General features: G+C 47.3%; 1 long non-coding RNA gene across 1 annotated transcript; it reads left to right on the top strand.

Moving 5' to 3' along the window:
- The first annotated feature begins 6338 nt into the window (after positions 1–6338).
- Positions 6339–6871, top strand: LOC116410404. Its single transcript, XR_004222369.1, has 3 exons — positions 6339–6387; positions 6508–6543; positions 6785–6871. It is a non-coding gene; the product is annotated as an uncharacterized LOC116410404 (long non-coding RNA).
- The last annotated feature ends 8843 nt before the right edge of the window (positions 6872–15714 follow it).

Raw genomic sequence — 15714 nt, 5'->3', positions numbered from 1 at the left:
GATCAAGTACAGGTACTGTTTTTATTATTACAGAGAAAAGGGAATCATTTAACCATTAAATAAACCCAATAGGGCTGTTCTGCCCCCAATAAGGGTAATTATATCTTAGTTGGGATCAAGTACAGGTACTGTTTTATTATTACACGAGAAAAGGGAATCATTTACCCTTAAAAACCCAATAGGGCTGTTCTGCCCCCAATAATGGGTAATTATATCTTAGTTGGGATCAAGTACAGGTACTGTTTTATTATTACAGAGAAAAGGGAATCATTTAACCATTAAAATAAACCCAATAGGGCTGTTCTGCCCCCAATAAGGGGTAATTATATCTTAGTTGGGATCAAGTACAGGTACTGTTTTATTATTAAAGAGAAAAGGGAATCATTTTAACCATTAAATAAACCCAATAGGGCTGTTCTGCCGCCAATAAGGGGTAATTATATCTTAGTTGGGATCAAGTACAGGTACTGTTTTATTATTACAGAGAAAAGGGAATCATTTAACCATTAAATAAACCCAATAGGGCTGTTCTGCCCCCAATAAGGGTTAATTATATCTTAGTTGGGATCAAGTACAGGTACTGTTTTATTATTACAGGTATAGGACCCATTATCCAGAATGCTTGGGACCAAGGGTATCCCGGATAAGGGGTCTTTCCGTAATTTGGATCTTCATACCCTAAGTCTGCTAAAAAATGTATAAAATGTTAATTAACCCCAATAGGATTGTTTTGCATCCAATAAGGATTATTTATATCTTAGTTGGGATCAATTACAAGTACTGTTTTATTACTACAGAGAAAAAGGAAATCAGTTTTAAAATTCTGAATTATTTGACTAAAATGGAGTCTATGGGAGGCTTTCCGTAATTCGGAGCTTTCTGGATAACGGGTTTCCGGATATGGGGTCCGATACCTGTACAGATAAAAAGGAAATCATTTTTAAAAATGAGAATTATTTGCTTATAAATAAGTCTATGGGAGATGGCTTTTCCGTAATTCAGAACTTTCTGGATAATGGGTTTCCGGATAAGAGATCCCATACCTGTATTGGGAAATACTAAAGTGATGTTTTTCATTTTGTCTTCATAGAAACAACATGTTCAAGCGGCTGAAGTGCTGTTTCTCTTGCTTCGGCAAGGTAAGGGCTTCATTTCTTTCTGCTGTAACAGGACATATTTCATTCTGTGAGAAACTTCATGGAGGGGCAAATGGAAAGGGAACACCTAATCACATGACCTGATAGACTGCTCGCAGCTCAGACTAAGGGGCATATTTCATATTTGTGTTGTTTTTGCAATTTTTTCTACTTCGACTAAACTCACTAACTGCGGATGTTACCGTATTTATTAAAAAAATCCATTTATTAAAAATGTGATCAAAGATCGAAACAACGCGAATACCTAAAATTTGTCATTTTAACATATTTTTTTAATGGGTCGCAAAGCTCAAAAAATTCATACTGGAATAGTTGGAATGTTTCACTATGACACTTCCCAGTGACTTCTAAAGGATCTCGCCAGCAAATGTACCAGGAATGTACTGGTACTTGTAAATTTATAATAATTAGTCCTCGGGCCCCAGCCAACCCCCGATCCGCCTCTGATCCACCCCGTCACCTCCAATTCCCTCCCCCAACTTGCCTCGCTACCCTGCACTGCTAGGTTCACTTGATGTGGGCAGGGATATCATTACTCTGCCCCTATTTGCATCATGCCCCTTATACTGGGTGTCGCCCCCTAGCAAACATGCCCCCACCCTGGCCGGTATTAGACATAACAAAAGGTGGAAAGCCTAATTGTGCCCCCAACTATCACTAGTGCTGATTCCGCTTTAGTGTAGGGGATACACGGTGTCATACTTGTGTTTGCACCAAATCCTTCATGTGTCACTGAATACTCACTCCTCCATTTATTTCATTATAGTTTTCCTATTTGTGCATTTATTTTCTCTGATAAAACTTTTTTTCTTCATTACAGAGGAAACGAAAGTGGGCAGATAATTCCAGCACGGAATCTGTCATGGTAAGAACTGGGCAACATCATTTCCTAAACACCATTTTCCTAACTACTTGTGTTATCAAAGCCGTGTTATTTCCTTGCCTATAGATTTCTATGCACAATAACCTTGATGCACTATGTACATAGGGGCCCATTTACAGGTATTATCCATAATGCTCGGGACCTGGGGTCTTTCCGTAATTCGGATCTCCTAACTAAAGATAGCTAAAAACATTATTTAAAAAGTAATTAAACCCAGTAGAATTGTTTTGCCTCCAATAAGGATCAATTATAGTTGGGATCAAGTACAGGTACTGTTTTATTATTACAGAGAAAAGGGAATCATTTAACCAAGAAATAAACCCAATAGGGCTGTTCTGCCCCAATAAGGGGTAATTATATCTTAGTTAGGATCAAGTACAGGTACTGTTTTATTATTACAGAGAAAAGGGAATCATTTAACCATAAAATAAACCCAATAGGGCTGTTCTGCCCCAATAAGGGGTAATTATATCTTAGTTTGGATCAAGTACAGGTACTGTTTTATTATTACAGAGAAAAGGGAATCATTTAACCATTAAATAAACCCAATAGGGCTGTTCTGCCCCCAATAAGGGGTAATTACATCTTAGTTGGGATCAAGTACAGGTACTGTTTTATTATTACAGAGAAAAGGGAATAATTTAACCATTAAATAAACCCAATAGGGCTGTTTTGTCCCCAATAAGGGGTAATTATATCTTAGTTGGGATCAAGTACAGGTACTGTTTTATTATTACAGAGAAACGGGAATCATTTAACCATTAAATAAACCCAATAGGGCTGTTTTGCTCCCAATAAGGGGTAATTATATCTTAGTTGGGATCAAGTACAGGTACTGTTTTATTATTACAGAGAAAAGGGAATCATTTAACCATTAAATAAACCCAATAGGGCTGTTCTGCCCCCAATAAGGGGTAATTATATCTTAGTTGGGATCAAGTACAGGTACTGTTTTATTATTACAGAGAAAAGGGAATCATTTAACCATTAAATAAACCCAATAGGGCTGTTCTACCCCCAATAAGGGGTAATTATATCTTAGTTAGGATCAAGTACAGGTACTGTTTTATTATTACAGAGAAAAGGGAATCATTTAACCATTAAATAAACCCAATAGGGCTGTTCTGCCCCCAATAAGGGGTAATTATATCTTAGTTGGGATCAAGTACAGGTACTGTTTTATTATTACAGAGAAAAGGGAATCATTTAACCATTAAATAAACCCAATAGGGCTGTTCTGCCCCCAATAAGGGGTAATTATATCTTAGTTGGGATCAAGTACAGGTACTGTTTTATTATTACAGAGAAAAGGGAATCATTTAACCATTAAATAAACCCAATAGGGCTGTTCTGCCCCCAATAAGGGGTAATTATATCTTAGTTGGGATCAAGTACAGGTACTGTTTTATTATTACAGAGAAAAGGGAATCATTTAACCATTAAATAAACCCAATAGGGCTGTTCTGCCCCCAATAAGGGGTAATTATATCTTAGTTGGGATCAAGTACAGGTACTGTTTTATTATTACAGAGAAAAGGGAATCATTTAACCATTAAATAAACCCAATAGGGCTGTTCTGCCCCCAATAAGGGGTAATTATATCTTAGTTGGGATCAAGTACAGTGGTGTGAAAAACTATTTGCCCCCTTCCTGATTTCTTATTCTTTTGCATGTTTGTCACACTTAAATGTTTCTGCTCATCAAAAACCGTTAACTATTAATCAAAGATAACATAATTGAACACAAAATGCAGTTTTTAAATGAAGGTTTACGTTATTAAGGGAGAAAAAAAAACCCAAATCTACATGGCCCTGTGTGAAAAAGTGATTGCCCCCCTTGTTAAAAAATAACTTAACTGTGGTTTATTAATTTCAATTTTCAATTTCAATATCAATTTCTGTAGTCACCCCCAGGCCTGATTACTGCCACACCTGTTTCAATCAAGAAATCACTTAAATAGGAGCTACCTGACACAGAGAAGTAGACCAAAAGCACCTCAAAAGCTAGACATCATGCCAGGATCCAAAGAAATTCAGGAACAAATGAGAACAAAAGTAATTGAGATCTATCAGTCTGGTAAAGGTTGTAAAGCCATTTCTAAAGCTTTGGGACTCCAGCGAACCACAGTGAGAGCCATTATCCACAAATGGCAAAAACATGGAACAGTGGTGAACCTTCCCAGGAGTGGCCGGCCGACCAAAATTACCCCAAGAGCGCAGAGACAACTCATCCGAGAGGCCACAAAAGACCCCAGGACAACATCTAAAGAACTGCAGGCCTCACTTGCCTCAATTAAGGTCAGTGTTCACGACTCCACCATAAGAAAGAGACTGGGCAAAAATGGCCTGCATGGCAGATTTCCAAGGCGCAAACCACTTTTAAGCAAAAAGAACATTATGGCTCGTCTCAATTTTGCTAAAAAACATCTCAATGATTGCCAAGACTTTTGAGAAAATACCTTGTGGACCGACGAGACAAAAGTTGAACTTTTTGGAAGGTGCGTGTCCTGTTACATCTGGCGTAAAAGTAACACAGCATTTCAGAAAAAGAACATCATACCAACAGTAAAATATGGTGGTGGTAGTGTGATGGTCTGGGGTTGTTTTGCTGCTTCAGGACCTGGAAGGCTTGCTGTGATAGATGGAACCATGAATTCTACTGTCTACCAAAAAATCCTGAAGGAGAATGTCTGGCCATCTGTTCGTCAACTCAAGCTGAAGCGATCTTGGGTGCTGCAGCAGGACAATGACCCAAAACACACCAGCAAATCCACCTCTGAATGGCTGAAGAAAAACAAAATGAAGACTTTGGAGTGGCCTAGTCAAAGTCCTGACCTGAATCCTATTGAGATGTTGTGGCATGACCTTAAAAAGGCGGTTCATGCTAGAAAACCCTCAAATAAAGCTGAATTACAACAATTCTGCAAAGATGAGTGGGCCAAAATTCCTCCAGAGCGCTGTAAAAGACTCGTTGCAAATTATCGCAAACGCTTGATTGCAGTTATTGCTGCTAAGGGTGGCCCAACCAGTTATTAGGTTCAGGGGGCAATTACTTTTTCACACAGGGCCATGTAGGTTTGGATTTTTTTTCTCCCTAAATAATAAAAACCCTCATTTAAAAACTGCATTTTGTGTTTACTTGTGTTATCTTTGACTAATAGTTAAATGTGTTTGATGATCAGAAACATTTTGTGTGACAAACATGCAAAAGAATAAGAAATCAGGAAGGGGGCAAATAGTTTTTCACACCACTGTACATGTACTGTTTTATTATTACAGAGAAAAGGGAATCATTTAACCATTAAATAAACCCAATAGGGCTGTTCTACCCCCAATAAGGGGTAATTATATCTTAGTTAGGATCAAGTACAGGTACTGTTTTATTATTACAGAGAAAAGGGAATCATTTAACCATTAAATAAACCCAATAGGGCTGTTCTGCCCCCAATAAGGGGTAATTATATCTTAGTTGGGATCAAGTACAGGTACTGTTTTATTATTACAGAGAAAAGGGAATCATTTAACCATTAAATAAACCCAATAGGGCTGTTCTGCCCCCAATAAGGGGTAATTATATCTTAGTTGGGATCAAGTACAGGTACTGTTTTATTATTACAGAGAAAAGGGAATCATTTAACCATTAAATAAACCCAATAGGGCTGTTCTGCCCCCAATAAGGGGTAATTATATCTTAGTTGGGATCAAGTGAAAGGTTCTGTTTTATTATTACAGAGAAAAAGGAAATCATTTTTAAATATGAATTATTTGATTAAAATGGAGTCTATGGGAGATGGCCTTTCCGTAATTTGGAACTTTACGGATAATGGGTTTCCGGATAAAGGTCCAATACCTGTACTAAGGTTTTCTGAGACATGCTTGCAATTTTTTAACGTTTGTTTTTTTTGTCTCGAAACATTTAAGATAATTTGGAGTATTTTCTCTAAAAATTAGTTTTTTTTTTGAACGTATAAAACTTTATATGACTTTTTTTGACTGCCAAAAGGTGCGCCAGGTTTAAGCTGGTACCATCGGTTGGATATGGCAACGCCGTTTGCCACATGAATAGCAAATAATTCAATAATAAAACACCAGTCCCTGAATATTACATATAATTGATTTTCACTTTTTGACTTTTATCTCTTTACCAGGAACAACCAGAAATCCCCGGCAAAAACATCTGCCAAGTAAGTAGTAAAAAATAAACATACATGAAATGGTTTGTACAAGGTCTTTTTTAGATACTAAACTACAAGTATATACAAGTTATAGTAAGTTGATTGGGTAACTTTATTTCTCTTAGGAGGAGATCCCAGAGCCAGAAATGAAGCCGGCCATAGACAACTGCCGGGTAAGCATAAGAGAGGGGAGAGTAGGGGCAAATAAAAATCACCCTATATTTTATACTAGACTGTATATTAGCTTCTTTATTACAACGAGCAACATCCTTCTCTTACCTTTTTTTAACCAGGAGACTCCAGACATCCTGAACACGAACATCTGTCAGGTAAGGAAAAATAATAGGGTCACAATAGAGAAAGATATTTTAGATTAACTTTGGGGGGGCAATTTGTTAGGCACCGCCTACTTCAGAGTTGGTGAGTCTGTCCCACCTCCTTATAATGCCCTGTGTTACACAGCAACATACACCTTCTATTTCTCATATATTTATATCAAATAAGACTTTCCCAAACTTTACTTTCAGCCATGAGAATTTGTTTTACAATATTTTTTTCGGTTTTAAACAGGAGGAAGACATGATTGGGCAGGAGAGCAGTGACACTGGCCCCTGCCACTCACAGGTAAGCAGAAAGTAACACATGAATGGAAAATATGCATTTTTATCATCTTCTCTGCTGATCTGAGGTTTTTTTTCATAACCAGGAACCCTTGGAAGAGTGTGGAGACCCTTCCTTAAACACCTGTGAGGTACGGGGGCCAAAAAGTTTGCAGGGGTCCCAATGTGTTTTTATTTGAGCTACAGGGTTCATGAATAATATCTGTAAAGGATAATAATTATATTTACCTAACAGTCAGTATCTGTTACTTAGCAGTCTTCTCGGCCTGCGGATAAACACGGGCTGGGAATCCGACCCCATGTCCCTAAATGCTTCTTGATGTGCTGGCGCCCCGAGCCATTGCGCTGCCTTGGGTTCAGGCAAACAGAGTGGATTTTGGTGGGAAACTCCTGAGTATAGCTCCAGCCAACACAATGGCTCCAGGTGCAGGCACGGCAATAAGCTTTTTGGGGTACAGGGGGAAGATATTCAGCCTGAGTTTATGCACAGGCCGAGAATCCACCAATCAAATGTGCAAATAAGGGAGCAGGGAACCAGTGGGGCTCTGTACATACTAATGTTGCAAAACTGTATTTATATTTCCCAGGAGTCACCATTCCAAACTGCCCACGACACCGGCCAGGAAGAGAGCTCAGACGAGCAACTGAGCCAGGAGGAGGACCTTGAGGAGGTTTGAGCTGAATTTAATATTTTTTCACTCAATATATTATTAGACCATTTTAAACCTCCGAGCAGCCCCCAATCCCACCACATCATGCAAATTCTTATGTAGGCCCCATTCCACTCTTACCTGAATGTCACAAGTGCTCAGTGGGGCGGTGGGTCACCATTTTTTGCCTCTGTTAAAGCCACTCAGACCTTCCACATCTCTAAATGCCCTTCTAGAACATGCAGACTAAAGCCAAGATGCAGGAAGGCTTCACTATACATAGTCCTGCAATTTAGAGCAATGAGGGGTATAAAAGAAAGGACACTGCAAAACATAACAAGCATCAACCCCACCACAAGCTCTGCTGTCTCCACTTATTTATGGGCACAAACATATACATTTGGGTGTTGCAGTTCTACTTTAAAGGAACAGTAACACTAAAAAATGAAAGAGCTTTAAAGTAATAAAAATTTAATGCACTGTTGCCCTGCACTGGTAAAACTGGTGTGGTTGCTACAGTAACACTACTATAATTTATATAATAAGCTGCTGTGTAGCCATGGGGGCAGCCATTCAAGCTGGGAAAAAGGAGAAAAGGCACAGGTTACATAGCAGATAACAGATAAGCTCTGCAGAATACAATAGTGTTTTATCTGTTATCTGCTATGTGCCTGTGCCTTTTCTCCTTTGAATGGCTGCCTCCATGGCTACATAGCAGCTTATTTATATAAATTATAGTAGACTTTCTGAACTAAACACACAACTTTTACCAGTGCAGGGCAGCAGCACATTATATTTTAGTTACTTTTATACACTTTCATTTTTTGGTGTTACTGTTCCTTTAAGATGGTTGGGTTCATATAACAACAAATAGGAGATATCACAGGAATCTGGCATTAACACTTGCCAGCCTGAAATCTCCAACAGAGAGCGAGTGGGCGCTCAGACAAAAACTGCCCCCGTCTCACATTCCTTGTGCCCCTGACTCGCCACCTGGCTGTTTAATTACCTCCTGGCACTGATTAAATGTTTCCTATGTGGGGGAAGGGCAACTACCAACACTCTGCACTGGGGCAGTAATCCACAGTGGCCAATCAGATGTTTGCTTTCATAGTTCTACCTGTAGCTGACTGAAGAAAGGTATAAGCTATATGGTTGCTATGGGTTACTGCCCAGGTGCAGTTTTGCCCAGTGTTGATAAATGAGCCCAACTGTATCATGTGCTGGCCTTTGTGGCCATTTCACAATCCTGTGACTGAGTAACGATCTGCCCTACAGATATCACTGCTGATTCCCTGGTGGCCAATGGGGGGTGAGGCACAAACGGCTGCTGTAGCGCTGGCTTACATATCCACCTTACCAAATGGGTTTTCCCACTGGGCAACAACTGGCGCCAGGTAACCAATACAAGAATGAAAGGTGCCATTCCAGGTAGCGGATATTCTGTAGCCCCAGCATTTTATATCTAAAGAACAAGTATTTGTCTGTAGTTTTTACCTTATTTAAACAATTTCTAAAATGTTTCTCTATTTTTTTCAGCGCTCAACAGGAAGATTGATCAGGGCAGTATCCTGCCTAGATCTAACTTCCCTGGCCCTGCTCTACAGAAGTCCCCTCCCTCCCACCCCTTCATTCGACTCAAGCCCCGCCTCCCACCCCTTAGTTCCAGGCCCCCACTCTCCCCACCCCTTCGTTCCACACAAGCCCCCACCTGCCCCCCGCTTTGTTCCAAGCCCCCTCCCTCCCACCCCTTCCTACCAATCAAGCCCACCCTCCCACCCCTTAGTTCCAGGCCCCCACTCTCCCACCCCTTCGTTCCACACAAGCCCCCACCCCGCCCCCGCTATGTTCCAAGCCCCCTCCCTCCCACCCCTTCCTTCCAACGCAAGCCCCACCCTCCAACCCCTTAGTTCCAGGCCCCCACTCTCCCACCCCTTAGTTCCACACAAGCCCCCACCCGCCCCCCGCTTTGTTCCAAGCCCCCTCCCTCCCACCCCTTCCTTCCAATCAAGCCCCACCCTCCAGGAGGAGGAGGAGGAGGAGATTTGGTTGTAACTACCAACACTCTGCACTGGGGAGGTAATAAACGGTGGCCAATCAGATGTTTGTTTTCATAGTTCTACCTGTAACTGACTGAAGAAAGGTAATAGCTATATGATTGCTATGGGTTACTGCCCAGGTGCAGTTTTGCCCAGTGTTGATGAAAGAGCCCAACTGTATCATGTGCTGGCCTTTGTGGCCATTTCACATTCCTGTGACTGAGTAACGATCTGCCCTACAGATATCACTGCTGATTCTCTGGTGGCCAATGGGGGGTGAGGCACAAATGGCTGTTGTAGCGCTGGCTTACATATCCACCTTACCAAATGGGTTTTCCCACAGGCGCCAGGTAACCAATACAAGAATGAAAGGTACCATTCCAGGTAGCGGATATTCTGTAGCCCCAGCATTTTATATCTAAAGAACACGTATTTGTCTGTAGTTTTTACCTTATTTCAACAATTTCTAAAATGTTTCTCTATTTTTTTCAGCGCTCGACCGGAAGACTGTTCAGGGCAACATCTAGCTTCCATTGCCCTCCTTGACACCAGACCCCTCCCTCCCACCCCTTCCTTCCACACAAGCCCCGCCCTCCAACCCCTTAGTTCCAAGCCCATGCCCTCCCACCCCTTCCTTCAAAGCCCCTGCCCTACCACCCCTTATTTCCAAGCACCCACTTTCCCACCCCTTACTTCCAGGCCCCCGCTCTACCACGCCTTCGTTCCATACAAGCCGCCCTCCCTTCCTTTCTAACAAAGCCACCGCCCACACCAAAGCCCTCCGCTCTTCAACCAAAGCCCCCGCCCCTTCCACCAAAGCTCCCACCCATTCCCCCCCGCCCCTTCCACTAAATCCCCCGCCCGCCCCTTCCACTAAATCCCCCGCCCGCCCTCCCGCCCCTTCCACTAAATCCCCCGCCCGCCCGCCCTTCCACTAAATCCCCCGCCCTGCCCGCCCCTTCCACTAAATCCCCCGCCCGCCGCCCCTTCCACTAATCCCCGCCCCGCCCGCCCCTTCCACTAAATCCCCCGCCCGCCCGCCCCTTCCACTAAATCCCCCGCCCGCCCGCCCCTTCCACTAAATCCCCCGCCCGCCCTTCCACTAAATCCCCCGCCCGCCCTTCCACTAATCCCCCGCCGCCCGCCCTTCCACTAAATGCCCCGCCCGCCCTTCCATAAATGCCCCGCCCGCGCGCCCCTTCCACTAAATGCCCGCCCCGCCCCTTCCACTAATGCCCCGCCGCCCCCCGCTTCCATAAATACCCGCCCCCGCCCCTTCCATAAATCCCGCCCGCCGCCCTTCCATAAATCCCGCCCCCCCGCCCCTTCCACTAAATGCCCCCGCCGCCCGCCCCTTCCACTAAATCCACCGCCCGCCCCTTCCATAAATCCACCGCCCGCCCCTTCCATAAATCCCCGCCGCCCGCCCTTCCACTAAATCCCCCCGCCCCCGCCCCTTCCATAAATCCCCCGCCCGCCCCCCCTCCACTAAATCCCCCGCCCCGCCCCGCCCTTCCACTAAAATCCCCGCCCCCGCCCCTTCCATAAATCCCCCGCCCCGCCCCCTTCCATAAATCCCCCCCCCGCCCGCCCTTCCATTAATCCCCCCGCCCGCCCGCCCTTCCATTAAATCCCCCGCCCGCCGCCCCTCCATTAAATCCCCGCCCGCCGCCCCTTCCATTAAATCCCCGCCCGCCCGCCCCTTCCATTAAATCCCCCCCCCCCGCCCTTCCATTAAATCCCCCGCCCCCGCCCCTTCCATTAAATCCCCGCCCCTTCCCATTAAATCCCCGCCCCCCGCCCCTTCCATTAATCCCCGCCCCCCGCCCCTTCCATTAAATCCCCCGCCCCCGCCCTTCCATTAAATCCCCCGCCCCCCCGCCCCTTCCATTAAATCCCCCGCCCCCCGCCCCTTCCATTAAATCCCCCGCCCCCGCCCCTTCCATTAAATCCCCCGCCCCCGCCCCTTCCATTAAATCCCCCCGCCCCCCCCGCCCCTTCCATTAAATCCCCCGCCCCCCGCCCCCTTCCATTAAATCCCCGCCCCCCGCCCCTTCCATTAAATCCCCCGCCCCCCCGCCCCTTCCATTAATTCCCGCCGCCCCCCCGCCCCTTCCATTAAATCCCGCCCGCCCCGCCCCTTCCATTAAATCCCCCGCCCCCCGCCCCTTCCATTAAATCCCCCGCCCCCCCGCCCCTTCCATTAAATCCCCCGCCCCCCCATTAAAATCCCCCGCCCCCGCCCCTTCCATTAAATCCCCGCCCCTTCCATTAAATCCCCGCCCCCCCCGCCCCTTCCATTAAATCCCCGCCCCCCGCCCCCTTCCATTAAATCCCCGCCCCCCGCCCCTTCCATTAAATCCCCGCCCCCCATTAAATCCCCCGCCCCCCCGCCCCTTCCATTAAATCCCCGCCCCCCGCCCCTTCCATTAATCCCCGCCGCCCCCGCCCTTCCATTAAATCCCCCCCGCCCTCATCCATTCACCCCGCCCCCGCCCCTTCCATTATCCCCCCCCCCGCCCCCCGCCCCTTCCATTAAATCCCCGCCCCCCCCCCTTCCATTAAATCCCCCGCCCCCCCGCCCCTTCCATTAAATCCCCCCCGCCCCGCCCCTTACCATTAAATCCCCCGCCCCCCCGCCCCTTCCATTAAATATCCCCCGCCCCCGCCCCCTTCCATTAAATCCCCGCCCCCCCGCCCTTCCATTAAATCCCCCGCCCCCGCCCCCATTAAATCCCCCGCCCCCCCCCCTTCCATTAAATTCCCCCGCCCCTTCCATTAAATCCCCCGCCCCTTCCATTGAATCCCCCGCCCCCCCCGCCCCTTCCATTGAATCCCCCGCCCCCCCCGCCCCTTCCATTGAATCCCCCGCCCCCCCCGCCCCTTCCATTGAATCCCCCGCCCCCCCCGCCCCTTCCATTAAATCCCCCGCCCCCCCGCCCCTTCCATTAAATCCCCCGCCCCCCCGCCCCTTCCATTAAATCCCCGCCCCCCCCGCCCCTTCCATTAAATCCCCCGCCCCCCCGCCCCTTCCATTAAATCCCCCGCCCCCCCGCCCCTTCCATTAAATCCCCCGCCCCCCGCCCCTTCCATTAAATCCCCCGCCCCCCCGCCCCTTCCATTAAATCCCCCGCCCCTTCCATTAAATCCCCCCCACCCCTTCCATTAAATCCCCCGCCCCCCCCACCCCTTCCATTAAATCCCCCGCCCCCCCCAACCCCTTCCATTAAATCCCCCGCCCCCCCCACCCCTTCCATTAAATCCCCCGCCCCCCCCACCCCTTCCATTAAATCCCCCGCCCCCCCCACCCCTTCCATTAAATCCCCCGCCCACCCCTTCCATTAAATCCCCCCCCCACCCACCCCTTCCATTAAATCCTCCGCCCCCCACCCCTTCCATAAATCCCCCCCGCCCCGTCCACCAAGTCCACCCCGCCCGCCCGCCCCTTCCACAAAAAACCCCTTCCACCAAAGCCCCTGCCCGCCCCTTCAACCAAAGCCCCCGCCATAACATATAAAGCCCTGATCCAGGGAGTAAACCCGACTGCCGTTTCTAGGGGTCAGGAAGGAATTTTTACCCTCGGTACAAATTGGCCCAGTGCCAGGGATTTTTTGCCTTCCTCTGGATCACTGGCTTTTAGGAATGCCCAACTCCCACTTATCTACATCTAAATAAATCCTGTGCCCACCAACAGGTTTCCCCATAAACATGTCTCTGTGTTTTTCTTGAATCCCTATGGTGAATATTGGGGTAGGTTGCAGTAGGTTAAGGTTTTCCAAGTTCTGGGGAAGGTTCTGGTTTTGCTTGTTAGGTTCAGTGTGGGTTAAGGTTTTGTGGGGTAGGGGCAAAATGGCATTTTTGGGGTTGGGGGTATGTGGGGTAGGGGCAGAATGGCATTTTTTGGGTTGGGGGTATGTGGGATAGGGGCAAGAATGGCATTTTGTGGGGTTGGGGTATGTGGGGTAGGGGCAGAATGGCATTTGTGGGGTTGGGGTATGTGGGGAGGGGCAGAATGGCATTTTTGGGGTTGGGGTATGTGGTGTAGGGGCAGAGAATGGCATTTTTGTGGTTGGGGGTATGTGGGGGTAGGGGCAGAATGACATTTTGGGGTTGGGGGTAGGGGCCAGAAATGACATTTGTGGGGTTGGGGTAGTGGGGTAGGGGCAGAATGGCATTTTTGGGGTTGGGGGTATGTGGGGTAGGGGCAGAATGGCATTTGTGGGTTGGGGGTAGGTGGGGTAGGGGCAGAATGGCATTTTTGGGGTTGGGGGTATGTGGGGTAGGGGCAGAATGACATTTGTGGGGTTGGGGGTATGTGGGGTAGGGGCAGAATGGCATTTGTGGGGTTGGGGGTATGTGGGGTAGGGGCAGAATGGCATTTGTGGAGTTGGGGGTACGTGGGGTAGGGGCAGAATGACATTTGTGGGGTTGGGGGTATGTGGGGTAGGGGCAAAATGGCATTTGTGGGGTTGGGGGTATGTGGGGTAGGGTCAGAATTGCATTTGTGGGGTGTGGGGTTGGGGGTATGTGGGGTAGGGGCAGAATGGCATTTTTGGGGTTGGGGTATGTGGGGTAGGGGCAGAATGACATTTTTGGGGTTGGGGGTATGTGGGTAGGGGCAGAATGGCATTTTTGGGGTTGGGGGTATGTGGGGTAGGGGCAGAATGACATTTTTGGGGTTGGGGGTATGTGGGGTAGAGGCAGAATGGCATTTTTGGGGTTGGGGGTATGTGGGGTAGGGGCAGAATGGCATTTGTGGGGTTGGGGGTATGTGGGGTAGAGGCAGAATGGCATTTGTGGGGTTGGGGGGTATGAGTATGTGTGGGTATGGGTAAAATGGCAGATGGGGGTTGGGGGGGAGATAACATTAAGTCCCCCCATGCTGAGCAGTAGTGAGGGCACAGGATGCAGATAACAGGCAGGGTTAGGGGGGCACATAGGTTCCCTGCGTTGGTGCATCAGTGAGTTCCGTAAGAGCCCTGGCAGTAACAGCAGTAGGAGAGGGGCTTTATCTGCCCCCCAGCAACCAGCCCCAACATGGCCTCCCCTGTTAGTAAGAGCCTGGCAGCGTGGCGGCTGCATTGCCCCTCACAGGCCTGTGTCAGTCTATTGCCCCCAGTGTGACTTGGGGAGCCACAAAGGCAGGAGCAGGTGTTTTTACTTGGTGTCGGGGGGCACACATATGGCATATGCCCCTCCATGTACCCACTAAAGGTGCCAGTCTCTCCTGTTTTACCTTCTCTGTGCCCCTCACTCCCCCCTCCCTTCCCCCCTTACATACATGTTCCCTCTGACAGGAATCCCTGCATCTTCTTTCCCCTGCACAGCTCTCTGTCCTGCTGGGTTTTTAATCAAAGTTTAAGTCCCGGACAAGCCGTGTGGGGATTGGATGGACCGGGAGGAAGTTCAGACTTCAGCTCCCAGTTTATCCAATCCTCACTGCTGTTAATGGTGAAGCAAAGATGGGAGGGATGGAGTTAAACTTCCTGTAGTTTTTTTTTTGTATTACCTGCACAGCTCTCAGTAACTCAGTGCTTACCAACTTCTGTGGAACCGAGGACTGGAATTTTTCTGGCCTACATGGTGGAGGGCCGATAATGGAAGCCAGTTTTCACCATTTCCCCTTTTAAAACCACACCCTGTATAACTCAGCCTGCAGCCTTGTGCCTTTAAATGGGCACAGAACCCCTCCGTGACTGCTAATATCCTTATCATTTACAGTAAGGGGTACATTATCCCTTATAATACATGAGTGATACTCAGAGTTCCCTGTATAACTCAGCCTGCAGCCTTGTGCCTTTATATGGGCACAGAACCCCTCCGTGACTGCTAATATCCTTATCATTTACAGTAGAGGGTACATTATCCCTTATAATACATGAGTGATACTCAGAGTTCCCTGTATAACTCAGCCTGCAGCCTTGTGCCTTTATATGGGCACAAAACCCCTCAGTGACTGCTAATATCCTTATCATTTACAGTAGGGAGTTCATTATTATGAGATAAGGGGGTTCCTGTACCCAAAAAAGCACATCCATGAGGGGCTTGATCTCTCATCCTGGACTCTCTGTCTTCTGTCTTCTGTGATCTGTAATTTTTTCTCCAAAAATAAAAAAGTTATGTATGAATATTCTCTTTTTTCTCTGCACTGCTGTTTCTGACTCCTGATACAACTCCCCAATATCCATTCA

This window comes from Xenopus tropicalis, chromosome 4 (assembly GCF_000004195.4).
Source record: "Xenopus tropicalis strain Nigerian chromosome 4, UCB_Xtro_10.0, whole genome shotgun sequence".
Classification (NCBI taxonomy): domain Eukaryota; kingdom Metazoa; phylum Chordata; class Amphibia; order Anura; family Pipidae; genus Xenopus; species Xenopus tropicalis.
Note: the sequence above shows the minus strand (reverse complement) of the source record. Positions and strands in the feature narration are given on the sequence as shown.